Source organism: Protomyctophum bolini (genome assembly GCF_963924005.1).
Source record: "Protomyctophum bolini genome assembly, chromosome: 6".
Classification (NCBI taxonomy): Eukaryota; Metazoa; Chordata; class Actinopteri; order Myctophiformes; family Myctophidae; genus Protomyctophum; species Protomyctophum bolini.
The window spans coordinates 29,705,028-29,726,407 of NC_137867.1; the positions used below are offsets into that span (position 1 = coordinate 29,705,028).

At 40.7% G+C, this 21,380-nt stretch overlaps 1 protein-coding gene across 1 annotated transcript in view; it reads right to left on the reverse strand.

The window, feature by feature from the left end:
• Nucleotides 1-20,339, reverse strand: part of arvcfb (ARVCF delta catenin family member b) — a 242,226-nt gene extending 221,887 nt beyond the window's left edge. Inside the window, exon 1 of the mRNA XM_080766507.1 lies at nucleotides 20,181-20,339. The gene's annotated coding sequence lies outside the window, so the exon portion shown is untranslated. The remainder of the gene's footprint in view (nucleotides 1-20,180) is intronic.
• Between the last annotated feature and the right edge of the window lie 1,041 nt (nucleotides 20,340-21,380).

Sequence of the window (21,380 nt, forward strand, 5' to 3'; positions counted from 1 at the left end):
CAATGTTGATGTTACTTGAGGACAGGAAATTATTTGAGCTCTGACCATTCTTATAGTTGCAAGAATTATTCACAGGCAAAACAATCTAAGGTTTACTTGTTATTTAGAGATCAGGTTGAGATCAGTAAGAGATTGTATTGCTCCAACAATAACCTCTTGCAAAAACAGAGAAGAAAAACTTACTATGTCAAGATAGATGCAATCTGGATCACAAGAGCTTTTCAAGGTTCCAATATCAGAGTTTATCAGGCAAAAATGTTTAATCCAGTCATTCATGTACATCACGTTGTTTCACAATATCAACAACATTTAGCGGAGAAATACACAGAAGTCAGTTTTTCTCTTTTCCCCCCCTCCAACACTATTATTGATCTCCTCACATCAGAACAATGGCATTTCGGTTGAAAATCTTTAACAAAACAGGCATAGGCCTATGTCAAAGTTTGACAATTTACATTCTAGTTGTCCATTTTAACTAAAGAATACATGACTCTAATTCAAATAGGTTAGAGTGAAAGTGAAATAGGCAATTGCTTGTTCCAATATGTATACAGTTTCATTGCATTAACATTTTATACAGTAAACTGGGGATCAAACAATGACCTTTGGATCCTCGCCAAGCTACTCAGCTCATTTATATGAGCCTTTATTTTCATCAGGAGTCCTATCTATAGTAAATCTGTTATAAAATGTGTTATATACAATTTCAATGTTTGCGTACACACGCACACACACACACTTAAGCATGCACGCACGCACTCATGTTAATATGTATCTCTCACAGAAACTATAGTAAAATACGCACATCACTTCATGGAGATGCTGGGTTCAAAAAGTGACATAGGAAAAGAGAAGGGAACCCGCACACTCATATGCTCCAAAAGGTTTATTATTGACGACGTTTCGAGCCAAGGCCAGATGAAGAGGCCAGATGAAGAGCCTTGGCTCGAAATGTCGTCAATAATAAACCTTTTGGAGCATGAGTGTTCCCTTCTCTTTTCCAATGTGAATCTCAGACATTTAACCACTAAATACTTGGTCTTCTCTTTTCTCCTACCCTATAAAAAAAACCTCTTTGCCGAAAATAGCCGATCTACAAGCTCACAACGCCTTGCAGGGCAAGGCAATTTTCGTATCTTCCCATCAGAATAGGGAAGCTACTGTAGGGGTCAAGTGGTTAACCCATTAAGACCTGATGCCAAATGACATCAGTAGTTGTCCATAAACTTAACCACACACACAACACTACACTACACTACACTACACCAATGAACACACAATGCTTAAACTTTCTCTTTTAATTACTGATCCTAACTCTGGTGATCAATGTTCTGTTTGGAAATCTTCTGCAAAGTTCTAAAAGACCTTACATCAGCTGAGTCCAAAACACACAGTAGAGCAATTTGACTGTCTGCCCTGCCATTGCAACCAAAATGAGGTAATTGGGGTCGCATCACTTGTCATGGACTTTAATTATGTTCAGATCCTTTCTGTATATTAAACAGCTCCAGTAAGAACATCTGGGGATTTTAATAGCTAAAGGGGAAATAAGTATATGTTTGCGATATAACAAGACATGACACTTGGATGTTATGGCTCTTTGGCTACCAATGCAAATCTGCTGTTTTAGCTATTTGCTACAAAAGCAAACAACCACACACACACACACACACACACACACACACACACACACACACACACACACACACACACACACACACACACACACACACACACACACACACACACACACACACACACACACACACACACACACACACACACACACACACACACACACACACACACACACACACACACACACACACACACACACACACAGATTGATTGATTGATTGTTATTTCACAGTATGTAGAATGGGTATATTTCAAATGAAAGCACAAGTCATTACAAAAACTGTTACTTTGTGGACGACACCATGATAAAGCACTGAGACTTGTTTACATCAGGGTCCACCATTTTCAATTAATCAGAGCCTCCATAATGAACCAACCAGTAGGTCAGTACAAGGGGGAAATAAATTAAGAGAACACTGAGAGGTTTCTTAACAAATTACGTCGCCCCCTACACACAACCCATTCATGAAGCCACTTTGGTGTCTCTGTCCACAATTATATTCATCATTGTCTCTCTCCATCTCTCCCTGTATGTCAGTCTCTGTGCACCGATCTCCATCTGTATCGCTCCCTCTCTATTTTAATCAATTCTTCTCCCCTGCTCCTACCAGTACCACCCATCCCCGTCTCTAAACGCATTTTATGCTATCTCTCCTTCTGTCTGTTTGTCTCCATCTCTCTCTCCCCTCCATTTCTCCCTGTGTGATTTATGTGCCACACTCCATTCATAGTTCCACCATCTGTTTGTAGTCACTCAGTGATGAAACGTTAGGGGGAGGGGGGATTGTACAGTGATACGCTATATTTGTTATTATTATAGTTTAAAGAGTGAGTAAACAGTAAACTGGCACTATCCAATAGATATTTTATAGAATTCAGATATTTTGCGTCCGAAACGGTCGAGAAATGACAGAGTTCACGTGTGGGGCACACACACACACACACACACACACACACACACACACACACACACACACACACACACACACACACACACCTAAAATAACATCCTAATACAAAGAAAATGTCTTTAGTTTTAGTCAACTGCATTATTTGTATAGTATAATTTAGCCTACTATAAATTATAATTTACTTCACATGTTTATTTACCCAATATGAATAACCAAGATTTAAAGGGGAGTAATGGAGAGATAGAGGTGATTTTGGAAAATAATCTTTCATATTTATCTATAAATGCACCAAGTCTCTGTGTCTACGTGTGTAGTGTATGTATGTACGTGTGTACGTACGTCTGTAATCCATGTAACTCTAGATCCGTTCGCCCTACTAACTTCAAAATTGACACATGCGTTCCACACCCCCACAGGGAGTGCATTGCCCGGTGTCGAGTCCTTCGGGTAGCCGGTTGTCCAGAACCAGCACGAATTTTCTAGTCTCTCTTCCCTTCCATTGAATCCATTCCTTATCATCCTCAGTGCTCCACTCTCTCCATTCACCCTCACCACCCAATCCATTGATCTATCCCTCCTGCTGGGCCTTTCATGACTCAACGCTCCGAGCATTTGTCCCACCAGTACAAACCGTTACGCTGAAATGGTAGTAAACGCCTGTGTCTTTTCACACCGGATCAATGCTTTCAGCGCAACTGGCAAGCATGCACAGTAGGATGTTTATAAAAAACCTGCCTGTATGTTTTTTGGAGAACAAAAAAAGGAAAGAAAGAGAACAAAAAGAGAGCAGAGAGTAGAGAGTGAGTGAGAGAGGGCAGCCCTGCATGTCCTTACATTTCAGAGCATGTGAATTAGAGAAAAAGAGGTGCATGTGAACTTTGTGAAGACACTGAAGAGCAGACCGAGGAGGAAGTAACAGTAATACTTACTTAAGTTCTTAGTTTGTATGCTGACAGCTAAAGGCAGTCGAAATGAAGGTATGCATCTAGGGGTCTGGATGATGCCTGACTAGATCTTATTTAATTTGCTGAAAATATACTGACACAGAAAAGGAGATGACTAGTGTATATCTAGCAGGTATAATAATGGGAAACAAGATAGAGCACATACCAGGGCACCATAGAGGACAGGCAAATTGGATAAATTATTTTTATACAACTGTCAAAGTAGGGCAAAGCTTAGCCAAGCTCTTCCTGTTTCAGAATGATCAACCATTCATTTTAGATTAATTATGTGATTCCAGGTGCTGACTGAGCTCCAGTCAACCAGTATCTAGGCTATATTATATATATATTTGCTGTATTTACAAATGTGTGTTCATTAATATATCCCTAGCCCCCATTTAAGATGTTCCCTGTGTTGTGCATAATATATGTCTTATATGTGCATCTCCATGCCTGTATGTGTGTTGGTGCAGCATATCTGGTTTCATGGTTTAAGCATTCTTCTAGACACTGCAGCACTGCCCTCTGTGCTGCATAGCTCTGCAGCAGCCCAGTTGATTTCATCACAACACTAACACTTGGACAGCACACACAGACCCTGATTTCCACCGGGTTGCCCGGATACCACATACACAGAGCCTTGTCACATGACAAAGGTACACTTCATATACAGAATAGGCAGAGGGAGCTACAATATTAGAAGACGTAAATGTAATTGTAATTGAATAATAAGCAACTCCCTCCCCCCAAAATGAGAGAGCTTCCCCATTAAGCTGTTAAATTGAATCACTGGTGACAATCGACAGACCCGTCTCCAGACGACATAATATGCCACGCTTCAGTACTTTTCTTCTCCAAACCATGGATGCGTATTCTGGTATATGCAGGAGGGCAGGCAGGCAGGAAGACAACTTGCATCCACAATTATTCAGGCACAGCTGGTCAAAGCCTCTCGCTTTCACTCTCCACAGCGGACCTTTGCAGCCCAAGAACCCCTATTCCCCACCCCCACCCAAAGACACATCAAAAACTCTACCACACATAAAGCTGAGCATTGATGAATACGCTGGCAACTCCTCTGCCACATTCACGTTCTGACAGTGTCCCTTTATATTTGCTGCCAACCGCTTAAGTAAGGGAGAAAAACATTTTCCTGCTTTTATTTGACAAGCTTCTTCATGAGGCCATCTCGCATGACCCCACATAAATCAGCTGTCACTTGGCTTGGCCACTATACTAAACACTGTGTTGGACCCCAGGATATATGTGCAGGAGTTAAAGTAATACTTATCACACAGGACTACGTCCATTTATCAAAAGAATGGGTACAATGCTTTTTGTTTTTGTGAAAACATGTATAGGCTATGTGCTGGTTTGAGCATTGGCAGTGAACTGTTATTCTAAGGACGAGTAAAGATTATTCACCGATAATAATAATATTGATTGGTACTTGAACCTCTTCTAGAGAAGATCTTCTTGTAGAGGTCAACAAATTGCAATCTCTTTTCTAATGTTCCACCACTGTGCAAGTGCTCAAGTGTTTCTTAAAACATACTCAATACTTTTACTGAAATGTATTAAAAAACACAGTAGGCCTATTCTAATCCCCGTTAATCCAATTGTGACAGTGGAGGCCTCTCCGATGAGCACAGAGGGAACGCAATGCGGCCCCACAAATGTAGCCTTGGGCTTCCTGTGTATGCTAATAATGCCTTTCAGAACCATTTTGGAAATAACATCCACACACTGAGGGAATAAAGGCAATTTTAGAATAATGAAAGGTGAACTTGTGGCTCAGCCAGTTCTATGTTTACTAAACCAAACAGAACAACTATCTCATAAATCTGTAATACAATAGGACAGCGACCCATTAATATGAGTCGCTCGCTGTCCAACGATGAGTCTATCTGTGATTTTGACCTTCAACCAGATACTACTAAAATACCTGATGGAAAACATGGCAAACACCAGATTACATCACATGAATTAAAGGTTTGTATCATATTACATGACAAAAAAGCAACATAAGTCATTATTATAATTATTATTATAATTATTATTCAAAACGAGGTCAATTTTTCACAGCAAATAAAAGCATGAACCTGTATGAAGGAGGCATCACCAACGTAATAGTTTGATGTGAAACTTTGGCGGACACATTCTTTTTCTTTGGGTCGTTCAAGGACCTTTGGCTTTGATACACTTTTTAATCACAAACCACAATGGTTATAAATATTAAAATGTTTGCTTCCACTCTCTGTTTGAATAATACTTCAAGGTAAAAATTTGGAATTCCCATGAGAAAACAGTTGCTATGTGGTTGCTAACCTGTCATTCAACCATCTGATTGGTCGGAAACTGAGTGGCCAAATGTTGCCGTTTCTATATTTGTCGTTCCTCCAGCATTTCCTCCAGCATTTCAGACACTTTGTCTAATACATAGAAAATGGTTGAGGATAACAATATTTTAACAAATGAACTGCTCGTGATGGAACGTTCCGTCAATTAGAATCAAACCGGCAACTGCTATTGGCGGAACATTACGTCAGATACGCTTTATTATTGATATCAAACCGGATTTTCTTTTGGTGTCCTTCTTTAGTGATCCTAGTGCTGCAAGTGCACGGGTTCGTGCATCCGCAGTGCCGTTCACTTCTTGTATACAGCCGGACTAAAAAGATGAATAACTCTAAATCTACGGAGCTCTCCATGGTTTTGATAAAACGCGCGATGTTCGGAGGTCTTTGCTGATTTTCTGGTGATACCGATTGGAACATTGGCGCGTTCTAGTGCAAGGGCATTCACGCAAATTATTTAGCATCTAAGATGGCCGCCCAAGCCGGACCTGTATCAGTGTGCAACACACTAAAACGAAGTAGTTCCGGGTCGGCAGTCTAGCGTTTGCTCGTTGGCACCAGGTGGCAGTCAATTTGTTAACATTTAATAACATAATATTTTCCATTCCTGTACAGCCATATACTGTGCAAGATTTTGACCTAGGCTTTTTTTCTCATCATGAATATGTCCTTTTCAGTGGATCAGCAATCAAGCTGTTCGCCACAGGAATGGGCTGCCACTCAGCAGTAAAGTTCAATAGGACGGGCATTTCCCATCGACCATCTCACACTCCTACAGAGTGCAGGGATACAACAAGGTGAGGCAAGTAAAAGGAAAACATCCCTAAGCTCCCTCTGACCTTTCTCCATCAAAAAACAAACAAATTACAGTTACTGTTAGGGTGCCTTATTTCTCCTTGAACCATCTAATGATGTGCCAAACCTCATTTCACACTCTCAAGCACCACTGCTGCTGACAAATAGGAGAAATGCCATGATGTACAGATGAGAATGGCTGCTGTATTATGTATCAACTTTCTCACAGAAACCTAATCATAGTTGAGTAGAATTCTTAATTTACCATTATCGAGGCAATAGAGCGTCTCAGTCCCGCCCCCTCGAGATACCCGGAAAATAAATCCCTGTTCATTTTCCTCAGACTTTTCAGAAAGTACTTATTTATTTATTTACGCCGTGGACAAAGCCAACTCTTGTCGTGACAAATCATGACAACAAACAAAAAATTTCGGGCCAAACGAAGAATTAGAAAGTAGAAAAAACGGCAGGTTTTAACACTTTTTTTGTTGTTTTTCTTCTTTGTAATTATTTGTTGGTATGTGTGTTGTCATGATTTGTCACGACAAGAGTTGGCTTCGTACGACGCTTAAAAGGTCTTTAAATAAATACTTTTTGAAAGACCTATGGGGAAAATACATTGAGATTAATTTCCTGCAGGACTGCGATGCTCTATAGCATGGAACAGAATCAATAGTGACCTAATGCTAATGTCATTACATTGCCATTATGTTACTGAACTAAATTAATATTGCCCCAAACTAATAGCTTATAACTTGATTGTTACTTTCTTTTCATCTCTTTGGATTGCCTTTGGTTTAGCAAATAAAGACTGGACAATAACTGTGCAAATAAAAACAAACCAATGAAAAAGGCACAAAGCTCTATTTAGTGCATGAGGAAAAACTCCTATAGCCCTGTGAAATAAGAGACATATAGATGTCAATATACTGTATGTAGATGTACTCCTATAGCCCTGTGAAATAATAGAGACGTATAGATGTCAATATACTGTATGTAGATGTACTCCTATAGCCCTGTGAAATAAGAGAGACATATAGATGTCAATATACTGTATGTAGATGTACTCCTATAGCCCTGTGAAATAATAGAGACGTATAGATGTCAATATACTGTATGTAGATGTACTCCTATAGCCCTGTGAAATAATAGAGACATATAGATGTCAATATACTGTATGTAGATGTACTCCTATAGCCCTGTGAAATAAGAGACATACAGATGTCAATATACTGTATGTAGATGTACTCCTATAGCCCTGTGAAATAAGAGACATAGAGATGTCAATATACTGTATGTAGATGTACTCCTATAGCCCTGTGAAATAAGAGACATAGAGATGTCAATATACTGTATGTAGATGTACTCCTATAGCCCTGTGAAATAATAGAGACGTATAGATGTCAATATACTGTATGTAGATGTACTCCTATAGCCCTGTGAAATAATAGAGACATATAGATGTCAATATACTGTATGTAGATGTACTCCTATAGCCCTGTGAAATAAGAGACATATAGATGTCAATATACTGTATGTAGATGTACTCCTATAGCCCTGTGAAATAAGAGACATAGAGATGTCAATATACTGTATGTAGATGTACTCCTATAGCCCTGTGAAATAATAGAGACGTATAGATGTCAATATACTGTATGTAGATGTACTCCTATAGCCCTGTGAAATAATAGAGACGTATAGATGTCAATATACTGTATGTAGATGTACTCCTATAGCCCTGTGAAATAATAGAGACGTATAGATGTCAATATACTGTATGTAGATGTACTCCTATAGCCCTGTGAAATAATAGAGACGTATAGATGTCAATATACTGTATGTAGATGTACTCCTATAGCCCTGTGAAATAAGAGACATATAGATGTCAATATACTGTATGTAGATGTACTCCTATAGCCCTGTGAAATAATAGAGACATATAGATGTCAATATACTGTATGTAGATGTACTCCTATAGCCCTGTGAAATAAGAGACATAGAGATGTCAATATACTGTATGTAGATGTACTCCTATAGCCCTGTGAAATAATAGAGACGTATAGATGTCAATATACTGTATGTAGATGTACTCCTATAGCCCTGTGAAATAATAGAGACGTATAGATGTCAATATACTGTATGTAGATGTACTCCTATAGCCCTGTGAAATAATAGAGACGTATAGAGATGTCAATATACTGTATGTAGATGCTGGTTTGGTTCCATCCCCCAAGAGCAATACAAATATAGTTCATAAAATGCAGGTTATAGGTAATTGAAAGGTAGGAATGGTCTAGGGGCAATATAGTTTTGTTTTAGTGTACATAATTTGCCACAATGAAGAGACTACAAGGGATTACTTCCACTGTAGATAGGACTTCTGGCAGCCTGGAGATATCAATGTGGTATAATTAATTACTTGAGCAAGCAGAGCGCGCAAGTAATATTTTCGCCCGGTCCGTATGCACCGTCCCAGCCAACCCACCACTTTTGATGCGTATGCAAATAAAACAGAAAATTTGTGCCTGATTTGCTGGGACCAGATTACATACATGACCATATTTCTTACGTCATCATTGAGAGCTAGTCATACATATACTATATATATAATCTGTAAAATAAAATAGCAAATTGTGCCTGATTTGCTGGGACCAGAGTACATGGTCTGTATATGTATGACTAGCTCTCAATGATGAAGTAAGAAATATGCTCAAGTATGTAATCTGGTCCCAGCAAATCAGGCACAAATTTGCCGTTTTATTTGCATACGCATCAAATGTGGCGGGTTGGCTGGGACGTTTTTTGGCGCAAAGTAACCACAGTATACCGCTAATCAACTTACAAATTATATATATAGTATATGTATGACTAGCTCTCAATGATGACGTAAGAAATATGGTCATGTATGTAATCTGGTCCCAGCAAATCAGGCACAAATTTGCTGTTTTATTTGCATATACGCATCAAAAGTGGCGGGTTGGCTGGGACGGTTTTTGGCGCAAAGTAACCACAGTATACCGCTAATCAACTTACAAATTACATATACATAGTATGTATAACTAGCTCTCAATGATGCCATAAGAAATATGTGGATTAAAGGACCCAATGTCAGAATGTATTTGGTTTTCGATGGTGACGTAATGACGATATGTTTTAGTGTTGGGAGGATTAAAGGTAATGCTCCTGTGTATACATGTATGTAATCTGGCACCACTGCCGTATCAGGCACAATTTGCAGGGACGGTGCAAACGCATCAAAAGTGACAGTTTATAACGGTCTAAAGTACTTGCGCGCTCTGCTTGCGCACTAGTTGGCCATTTATGGCCTACTAGTGTGCAAGTGTACTAGTGTGCAAGTATGCACTCGACAGAGGGCAGTTCTAGTTATACATGCTTTTAGTGTCTGAGCTTTGTGTGTTGACCATACAGTATATACATGGCAGACATTTTGTTCTAATGTCATACTCAGGAAAGAGAGTTGTATTCATGTCCCACACGTATTCAAATCCCTGTATTTACATTATCCGCCAGGACAGTAGTAAGCAGCTCTTATCAGACATGGTCTAGGGATAGGTCACAGGTTAGCGGCCAGCACTAATCTGCATGTGACACAGTGACCCATACTGGGGTGAGGCTATAGAACAGACAGACAGTCAGATGCACAGTCTGACCGTGTGGGTAACACTTTATATTAAGGTTGGGTTATAAGGCACTATTATAACACTAGAAATGTTTAAATGTATGCATAACAACTTATTGCGAACGCAGTGAGACCTAGCAGATCATGTCTGTCTGTGTGTGTGTCTGTCTGTCTGTCTGTCTGTCTGTCTGTCTGTCTGTCTGTCCCGCTATACGTCCAAATATGGAGTGTGTTGCATCATCAGCTCCATATATGGGCACAAAAGGGGCCAGGTCCACATATACAGTAACAGCGGGACAGACATACAGACAGACAGACAGACAGACATGATCTGCAGGGTCTCAGCTGCGTTCGCTTCCCGCGTTTGCGCGTCTTACTGGTAACAAGGTTTATGATGTATTCTATTAATATAATTTATAAGTGCTCGTCATAATGCATTATAAACTCTGTGGGACAGCACATACAGTAAATACCGGTAACACTTTGCTTTAAGGTCAGGTCTATAATGCATGCGTGTCATTGTATAGGCATGGGGACCAGCACATCCATACTCTGTTGACAATACAATGAACTGTTTAATACCTAAAGGTTTGTTCATATATGTATGAATGTACACAGGTTATTATTATGAGGAAAAACATGCTAAAAAAAAGAAACAAAGAAAATATATTTTATATATTTTTTAAATAAAAAGTCTGTGGGTGTTTTCAAGCTATTTTCTTCCAGATATAAGCACGGACAAATGGAATAAATGAAGAACTGATGGCACTGCTATGCTTTGGGGAGTATCTTACAGACAGGGATTCAATAAAAGCACTGCATATTAATGCAGAACCTTGCTCTTTGGAAACGAAACGAAGATGGTAGCGGTGGAAAAAGAGAGATGATGATTATGAGTTAGTCAGCACATTTAATATTCTAATATTATGTACCCGCCACCAGGTTCCATATAAGAGCATGGGTTATCATCAAAGTAGTGAGCTTAAGTGCAGCAGAAGTGCTGCAAGTGCACCAAGCATTCATTAAAGTAAAACAAGAACGTTTCTAGTTTCTACAAATGGCTTCATCTGTACAGATCAAATCTTTCTAAGAACAATACGCCCAGGTCTCCCAACAACTGGCTGGAGAATGAATGCTGCCAAAATCTGATTAGAAACTAATTTGGACCCTGAAGACATTTTATGTCTGTATGGCATTGGATACAGAAGATGTGCCTGAGGAATGATTTAAGTGAGAATCAGAGAGTAACTAATTCAGGGTGGAAACTGGCAGTGGTTCAGTGGTCTCAGCAAGGCAGATGGCTTCTTGGTTAGAATGGGTGACAATATTATCACACGAAAAGATGAAATTACCTACCTAGGTTCCATCCTGGATGCCAATCTTTCCGGTGATAAAATGGCCACCAACGTAATCAAAAAATTCAATCAAAGAACAAGATTCCTTTACAGGATCTCCTCACTGGTCAACAAAAACACCTTGAAGACCTTAACAGGAGCCCTCGTACAAGGTTTCTTTGACTATGCATGCACCTCTTGGTACCACAGCACCTCAAAGGCCCTTAAAACAAGGCTCCAGACCTCCCAAAACAAACTGGTCAGGCTCCTACTTGGCCTCACCCCCCGAACCCACCTCACCCCTGCCCACTTTGACAGGCTGGGATGGCTTAGGGTCGACGACAGAGTACAGCATCTTGCAATGGGTCTGGTCGACAAGATTCGATACACCACCAAGATACCCATGTACCTGTCTAGATACTTAATGTAAATAAAGTCCACACCCACAACACCAGAGGGAGTGCAACAAACCATGTACAACCCAGATTCGGCACAAACAAGGGACTAAATTATTTTCGCTCCTATGCCACCAAAATGTGGAACGCCCTACCAACAGTCATTAAGACAAATGAATCCCTTGACTCCTTCAAAACCGCTCTCAAAGGGCACCTACGGACGGCTGCAATTCGAAACTGGCTCCTGTAAAATCTGAATCCCCCCCCACCGCCCTTTTCCCCTCACTGTATACGTTTCTTCTCCCTTTATGATGAATTCCTGTTCTGTTCTTTAACTATATAGAAGTGTCTATTTGTACGTCTCTAAATGTTTTGATGAATTGAACAAGGTGGACCCTGTTGTAAACAAGTGTAATGCTTAATTGGGTCGTCCACTCACAGTTAACAGTCTTTGTATTGAGTTTGTGTTTGAAATGTACTGTAATTCTGCAAACTGTTAATAAATATTTCAATCAATCAAAGTCAGCATTGTGGCACACAGTATTAATGTTCAGGGTTCAGTCTCAGTCTAGCCCTGTCAATGTAGAGTTCACATGATCTCCACCAACATTTAAGGCTGCAAATAGATTATTTCCTTAGTGAGTAGCCTATTATATCAATTACTTGTATCAAAAATAAGTTTCTTTGTCTCCACCAGCCGAAGGCATGGGGAGAGTATGTTTTGCGCTCTGTCCATGTGTGTGTGTGTGTGTGTGTGTGTGCCCGTCAGACTCTGTCTGTGTACAACTAATCTCCGTCACAGTTGGACCGGTAGATGCCAAACTGCACACATACTCCGTGGATGCCAACAACAAAACTCTGTCCCAATTTTTTCCACAGCGGCCTGTTATAGCACCACCATGAGGTCGATTTTGGCATAACACATTTCTATAGATTACTAGATTACACATTTTAACCATACATCACTCAATTCGGTATACACTATCTCCATAGTAATGTGATCAACACGGATCCGCCCGCTTTCCTATATTCCATCCCCATTGGCTTCCAAAGTTTGCAGGATGGGATCCATTTTGAACAAAATACCTCAAATCATGAACACAGCGTGCGATTTCCATGCAATTATGCATGCACATTCCCACTAGGCAGAGGAAGAAATGCCACTTAAAATAATTCACATCAGCCTCATGGTGGTGCTATAACAGGTCAATTCATGTTCTTACCTATAACTGCACCGATCTAACTTTGTAGGTGCACTCCCTAAAGGCCAATATAAATCCTTTGCCCTGCATTTTTCCCATTTGTCGGTTATTGCGCCACGATGAGGCAGATTTAGGCAAAACACATTTCTGTACACTGTCTCTATAGTCAACACAGATCTGTTAGATTTTTCATATACCATCCTGATTGGCTACGATTGACATCTAAAGTTTGTACGACTGGCCCACTTAGAACAAAATGCCGCAAATCATGAATGAAGCATCCGATTGCAGTGAAACTATGTATGTACACACATTCCCACTAGTTTTATATTACTTCTTCACATTTTAGCCAAATTAAATCACACGCAAATCGGTACACATGATCTCTATAGTCATGTGATCAAGACGGGTCCGTTTGATTTCTCATATTCCATCCTGATTTGCTAAGATTGCCTTCCAAAGTTTCCAGGAGTAGCCCGTTTTGTACAAAATGCCGCAAATCACAACGTCCGATTGAGGTGAAACTAACGGTGCACGCATATTCCCACTAGGCTGAGGAAGAAATGCCACTTGACATTTTTCCAAAGATGCTCCTATACTGGTGGAGACCTGTGCTTTTTATTTCATGTCAAATGCAACGTTTCGGTCTTTCGACCTTCCTCAGGCATGAGTGCTCCTGCCACTAAAATGTGGAATGCCCCACCAACAGCCATTAAGACATGTGAATCCCTTGACTCTTTCAAAACTGCTCTCAAAGAGCACCTATATGGACGGCTTCAATTTGAAACTGGCCCCTGTAAATTAACTCCCCTCCACCCCTTTCTCACCATACTGTACATGTTTTCTCCCTTTGTTACTTTCTTTATATGATTATTTCCTGTAGGTCTCTAAATGTTCAGATGAATTGAAAATGGTGGACGCTGTTGTAAATAAGTGTAATCAATGCTTTATCATGGATAGTCCACAAAGTAACTAAGAAGTAAAAACTCCAATCAATCAAAAACCAGTGACGACTAGGTCGTTACTTTGATGACGCTTATATTTCATGAGCCTTCATGACAAAAAAAAGCCAGTGACACCCCTGAACCACTGTGCCAAATCTATTCCAATATTGTTCAAGGATATGCTCATTATGCCGAGGTTATCTATTATTACATTTCTTAAGTTGGTCACGTGGGCAAAGATGTGCGCAAAAGATGTGCGGCCCAGCCATTGAAAACCTGTGCGGAAAGATGGCTGCCCCCGGCTCACACGTCAATCAGTCACCAGCTCTCAGCCCAACACAGCCATCTTGCTTTTTATTTATATGGGCGAGTGGAAATGTAATGCACATCAATTAACTATAGGTCCAGCAAGCAAATCATGATGGTCTGTTTGTGCTCAATAGGTCACAATAACATTCCGATTTTAGGTGTTGTGTTTTTTATGACATTTTGGCCAGTAGTTCTCACACGTCAATAGCTCCCAATCTGCAGCGTTCTCTCTGTCCTCGCAGGACAAGACACAAACAAGGAAGGGGACGAATTGGATTTAGCTTATTCCTTCTAAATGTCTGTATATAAACTATATCTCTCTCAGCGATCGTGTTACTTACATCAACATTGTTGTTTGTCAATAGTTGTTTTTTGCCGAAGTGAAAGAATTACACTGTTTGCTACTTGACATTGGCTTCTCATTGCATGCACACACACACACACACGCATGCCTGTAACTCCACCACGGCTGTTCGCATTGCATGCACACACACACACACACACACACACACACACACACACACACACACACACACACACACACACACACACACACACACACACACACACACACACACACACACACACACACACACACACACACACACACACACACACACACACACACACACACACACACACACACACACACACACACACACACACACACACACACACACACACACACACACACACACAGTCCCGGCTCCCGAAGAAACACCACACACGATTAGAACTTATAGATGCGCGATTATAACAGCTGTGCGTCATTATAGCCACACACATTTATAACTTGCGGTCACAGTCGTGATACTTTTCAGTTGTGTGGTACTTTTATATTGATTTAACTGTAACAGAAAGTTCTATCCAGACTAGACAGTCCCATCTCCCAGTCACGGAGCTGGGACTGACAGTACAGAGACGAGTCGAGGAGCAGAGCAGGCGCAGCAGCACATATCCAGCTAGCGAGCTAGAAGCCAGAGGTGTTGCCACTATAACTCTATGGTAGAAACAAGCCACCTAGGTCTATACAAAATAAGACAAAAAAAAGCAACACTGGTCGTTTCTGGCCAGTGTTGCCAAATAAGCGATTAGTAAGTAATGTAATTTAATTTATAAGCGATTTTGGGATTATTTTTGTAGATTGACAAAATATTGGGGGTCCTTTCTCTTGGCATGACAATGTTTGAGAACCACTGCTCTAAAACAATATTAGACAAAGTTTGAGCCACAAACACATTGCTCTCTCTCTCTCTCTTCTCCTTTTGTATAAATTAAATAGGCCTATTCATGATTCTGCTTATAGAGAAGTAGCCTATGTTAGTTTGTTTTATGGACTTGAGAGCTACTTTCAAAACGACCAGCTCAACATACCCACCAAATAAAACTATCATCCCATTGCTGAAAATAGTTACAAAATGTAATTGAGGGGCCTTTCATATAGGCTACATATAAGACAAACGTACATGGAATGGGAAATAGAGGGGGAAAAATGCAAATCGTAGGCTTTTATTTTTGTTGGTATTTGACTTTGCTACTGATGATTGTAAGCAACAACAAGTATTGCATTGTGTGTTTGAGCTGACAGGCCCTTTTTGATGTCAATCAATCAAGTCATCTCAGGTCATCTAAAGCGACAGATGCAAAAATCGTTTTTTATATTAAAATTATATATTTTTTTAGTGCCATGTCATGTGATCTACCTGCAAAGCCTTTGTAGATCGTGATCTACCATTTGGCCACCACTTAACGTCAGATCAGGGGTTTTTGTCGGCGAGCGCCAAAAATGCTCCCCGAAAGCATAATCGCAGCAAATACCGGGCAGTGTGTACGAGCCTTAACATGTTGACTACACTACACTACACATAATAACTAATAACCCATCCGTTACTACATGTGGAGTCAACTCCCGCAATTTCCTTCTTCCCATAGTGCATGGCGAAGTAACTCTGGGATTGAGTTCCCGCGAAGCGGGCACAAAATTCTAGTCATATACAACTGAGAACTCACAGAACACTCATTGCTCCTCCTTTGATCGTCCACACTATATGCTCTCACAATAACACTAATGCCTTGGGGCTAATTTACACTTTGTTGCTTCACAAAAATAACTCACTAAAAAATTATATATATATGTTTTTCAGTTACATATGAGTGACGCAAGTATAAATTAGCTCCTTAGTCTACTTGTCTTACAATTAAGTGGTTGGAAGGAAACGGGTATGCTCAAGCCTAATTTATAGTTGCATCATTGCGCGTCAGTGCTGTGCACCGAAAACAACAGATCTATAGATCTTTAATATTCGGTGCGCAGCACTGACAAGCAAAGTATGTAAGGCAGGTTATTTCTGCAAGCGACAGTGGTATAAATCAGGCTTGACCTTATGAGTGGGGCTCTTATTGATGATGTGCTGATTGCCATTTTGTACTGTAACAACCTGATTAAGAGGACCAATGGTGCACACCTGACAGTCCTTAATTTGCATTTTTCTCATTACTGTGGTGGACTTATGCGATGAATAATAATTAATATTAAGGTTGTCCCGATCGGAACGGGTGATCGGTCATTTATACATTATCGTTATCAGATCGGGAGCCAAGAAACGTGATCGGGACATCCCTATAGTATCAATATTATATCCATATCATTATAATATGGTCTGTGGTTTGGGATATTGCACTATTTTGGCATGAACATGTGATATGGCATAAGCATGTTCTACGTTTTTTTGCTCCGATCCCGATCATTTGTTTTTGAGTATCTGCCGATAACGATTGTTACAGATCCGATATAATTATCGGATCTGTAACAATCTTTATCGGCAGATACTCAAAAACAAATGATCGGAGCAAAACAACGTGATCGGGACATTCCTAAATAATATTGATCATCAATAGCCTTTTCTTAACATACTCAAGGCATATTTTAATGACGAGGCTCATCCTAATTAGCCCAATTAAGGCATAAGGTTTGGTCCTTGGAATTCAAGGTCTGACAGTCGAGTTTAGCCTATAGTCTCATATGGGACCAATAGGCCTATTTCACAGCCATTCCCCGCCCCCTTTCCAGACCTAGTGGTGTTGACATGACGTGTCTGGTCCATAGCCTTACTCATGGACCAGAGCTACATCCCTACCTGCTTTCTCTGCACCATTTAAGGCCATTTCCAAATGTTAAAATGTAAAAGACAAATATTATTATGAAGAAAACAAGATGGTAATTGGTAAGAAAGCTAAAACAAATAGAATAAAGTTTACCTTCAGAAAAAGCATTGTTTATGGCTTCTGAATGTAGGTATTTTAAGATGTAGGGCTGTATTTTGCGTACCAGGTCTTATTACTTAACTTGCTCTTTGGCCACTCAGAATAGCCAAATGGCATTGATCACGCCTCCAGGTCTTAAGTTAAGTAATAAGACCTGGTACTTAAGACACGCAAAATACAGCCCTATGGAGTGACATCACGTCAACACCATTAGCTCAGAAAAGGGGGCGGGGAAAGGGCTGTGAGATAGGCCTATTGACTAGAACTGGACAATGGGAAAAAGTTATTTCTAATACTAAACTAGCAGCAGTCTGTGTCCCTGAGAACCAATATCTCATATCCTGAAATGACAGAGAAAAACTAATAACCAGATTTAATCAGTTATAATTTGTTGCTCGGCGATGATGAGCAACAAATACATTCTTGGATGGCCTTCCTCTGTGACAGTCAACACGCCTTTATGGCAGTGTCTAATTATCATTATGATGAGATTACAATTTAACCACTTCTCAACAAACAGGACACCAATCAGAAAGTCCAGACACCAACCAACAACTCCCAAACAGCAAATTCAGCCTGGTACACTATAACATCTTGTGTTAGTTAATGGAACCAAATGCACTATATTTTTATTTATGTCAATTTGTTTTTACTGTGCAAATTCTACACAGTCACTTCTGTGCTGCAATGGGTTGTATAGAGGAATCCACAGAGTCACTGAATCACTGTTAATGGCAAAAAAAGAAGAAAAAAAAGAAATTCCATGCACTTATTTTCCACATCATCTCTAGAACAAATGGAAACAAAAAATAATAAATATTTCGCGATTGAAGAACAGATCTAGCGAAAGGCCCGCACGGAGGGTAAATCCAAGAAATCGGTATGGAACGCTCTGAATGGACTTTTATAGGGCCTTAGTCCTCCTCCTCCCAGCCCAAATCACACCTTGGAAAGCATGAGTGCATGTCTATTTCAAACAAAGTGTTTTTTGACTGGGGGTGGGGGGTCATATTTTGACAGCACGAATTGCCTGTCATAATTTAAGCCTAAATTGAAAAAAACTAGCCTTGACCACAGAACTAACTAAATTTGAGGTTATCGTCAAAGGTGACACCAAGGCTCTTAACTTGTCACTTAACTGTCATCTGGGAATATCATGTGGGTCCCAAAGGTTGCGAGCCATGGTATAGGCATGTAGACAAACTGCTCTCTCACTGCAGGACTCAGGTTCATGTTCCCTGCTGCTGTCTGTGCTGCTGAAATGTCTTTTAATAAGAGCTCAGCTATATGAATCAAGAAGCTCCAAGGGGTGTCTTCGTTCTGTGACTGAACCTGCACTCTAACCCCTGCATAGAGAATGATGAGTGAGGAGGGAATTTGCCTTTAGGGATCAATAGTAAACTGAAAAGGTGAGCTGGCTAATGAGTGTATTCTTTTACAGCTATATGCCAAGTCTTGAGTTGCAGTGGGTTCGATGAGAAAGACCAATGCCTTTTTGATCACAAGGTATATTTGATCTGGAGGCCAGATCACAAAACATTTACCTATATAGTAAAATAATCATTGATAATTTAAATCAAATGGGCCAAATGAGAGAGAGAGAGAGAGAGAGAGAGAGAGAGAGAGAGAGAGAGAATGAATGAAAGAGAATGAAAGAAAGAAAGGGGGGGGGGGGGTCTGCAGAAGTGCAGAGTAAGAATTAATGTGTTCTGACTGAACACACTAAATAAATGAAAATTCTAACATTGTAACATTTGAATTGTGCTGTAGCAGCTTGTCAATTAAGGCATGACCTTTTAACGGACTTACTAGGCCTACTGTTTATTCTAATCTACCGTACATGCATCTTTTCTTTCTCGTACAGGCGCACAGTTGGAGCTGTATACGCACAGCATTGCATCAACTCCATATTCACTCACTGAGACAATCTGTGCTGATGATTAAAACAAAGGCAACAAGGGAATGAAAGTCAGGTAGCCTATGGCAATACGCAATATGTGAGAGTATAGACAGTTTACCCACCACGGCACCACCAGTGCCAGGCCCACAAATCATTCTAGCAACTCGCAACTGCCCCCTGCTCCATTCCAGGTAATTGCATTTAGGTCTGTCTGTGCGCACTGACGGTAACAAACATTTCGCAGAATGTTTATTTTGTTATAGCCTAATTAAAGCCGACGTTTACAATGAAGTCGCTAGGCTATTATTCCCCCTGTTGCACAGACGCACACACATTAACACTAACAGCATCTGTTGAAACGACTGTTTTTGTTTAGCAAAAACCACGAATAAATAATAGCCTATACAACACGCTAAAACACAGGGCCGTCGTAAATCAAAATGCCCACATTATCTCAATATCAATTCAACATTAAATAAGCTATAACTCATCATCAGTTTCTTCATGGGATTATTCATCAAGGAAACAAAATATTATGGTACCTTACCTGCTTATCTTGACTTATAGCGTAGTCGTGCAGCACGCGCTCCTCGCACGCAGTGCAGCCTAAACTTGGCGATGTCGGACTCGGAAGTCTCGGATAATCACCCGATGGATTTGTACAACATGTATTCTCGTCCGTGGTCCGTATGATAATGCAACGAACGACCCACGTCACCCACCTATTCCGATATGTAGGCTACGTTAATTCATCATCATCCTAATTCCAAATGTCAAACGATGCGACTTCATACGTTAGTCCAAACACCGGTTCTAGCGGTAGTGCACGCACGCACGCAGTGGCCAAGTTACTGACTGTAGCCGTACAGTTACAGCTGTAGCCTACCCAGCTAACATGTCCATGTGGGCACCATATGGGGTGTATGTGTGTTTATGGGTACCAAGTGGGCATGGGCTAGAACTGGGCAATTATACTGGGTTCCAGGTAGGTTCTATGTGGGCTAAGTGGGCATGGGCTTGAACTGGGCAAATATTGTGGGTTCGATATGGGTTACAAATGGGCCAAGTGGGCATGGGTTAGAACTGGTCAACATGTATGGGTCCCTTGTGGGATATATATGGGCTAAGCGGGCATGGGTTAGAACTGGGCACGCATGTCTGTGTCCCATATGGGTTACGTATGGGCTAAGTGGGCATGGGTTAGAACTGGTCACCCATGTCTGGGTCCTATATAGGTTATGTATGGGCTAAGTGGGCATGGGTTAGAACTGGTCACCCATGTCTGGGTCCTATATATGTTATGTATGGGCTAAGTGGGCATGGGTTAGAACTGGTCACCCATGTCTGGGTCCTATATAGGTTATGTATGGGCTAAGTGTGCATGGGTAAGAACTGGGCATCCACACCTGGGTCCCTTGTGGGTTATTCATGGGCTCAGTGGGCATGGGTTAGAACTGGTCACCAACACCTGGGCCCCTTATGGGTTTATATGGGCTAAGTGGGCATGGGTTAGCACTGGTCACCCATGTATGGGTCCTATATAGGTTATGTATGGGCTAAGTGGGCATGGGTTAGAACTGGTCACCCATGTCTGGGTCCTATATATGTTATGTATGGGCTAAGTGGGCATGGGTTAGAACTGGTCACCCATGTCTGGGTCCTATATAGGTTATGTATGGGCTAAGTGTGCATGGGTAAGAACTGGGCATCCACACCTGGGTCCCTTGTGGGTTATTCATGGGCTAAG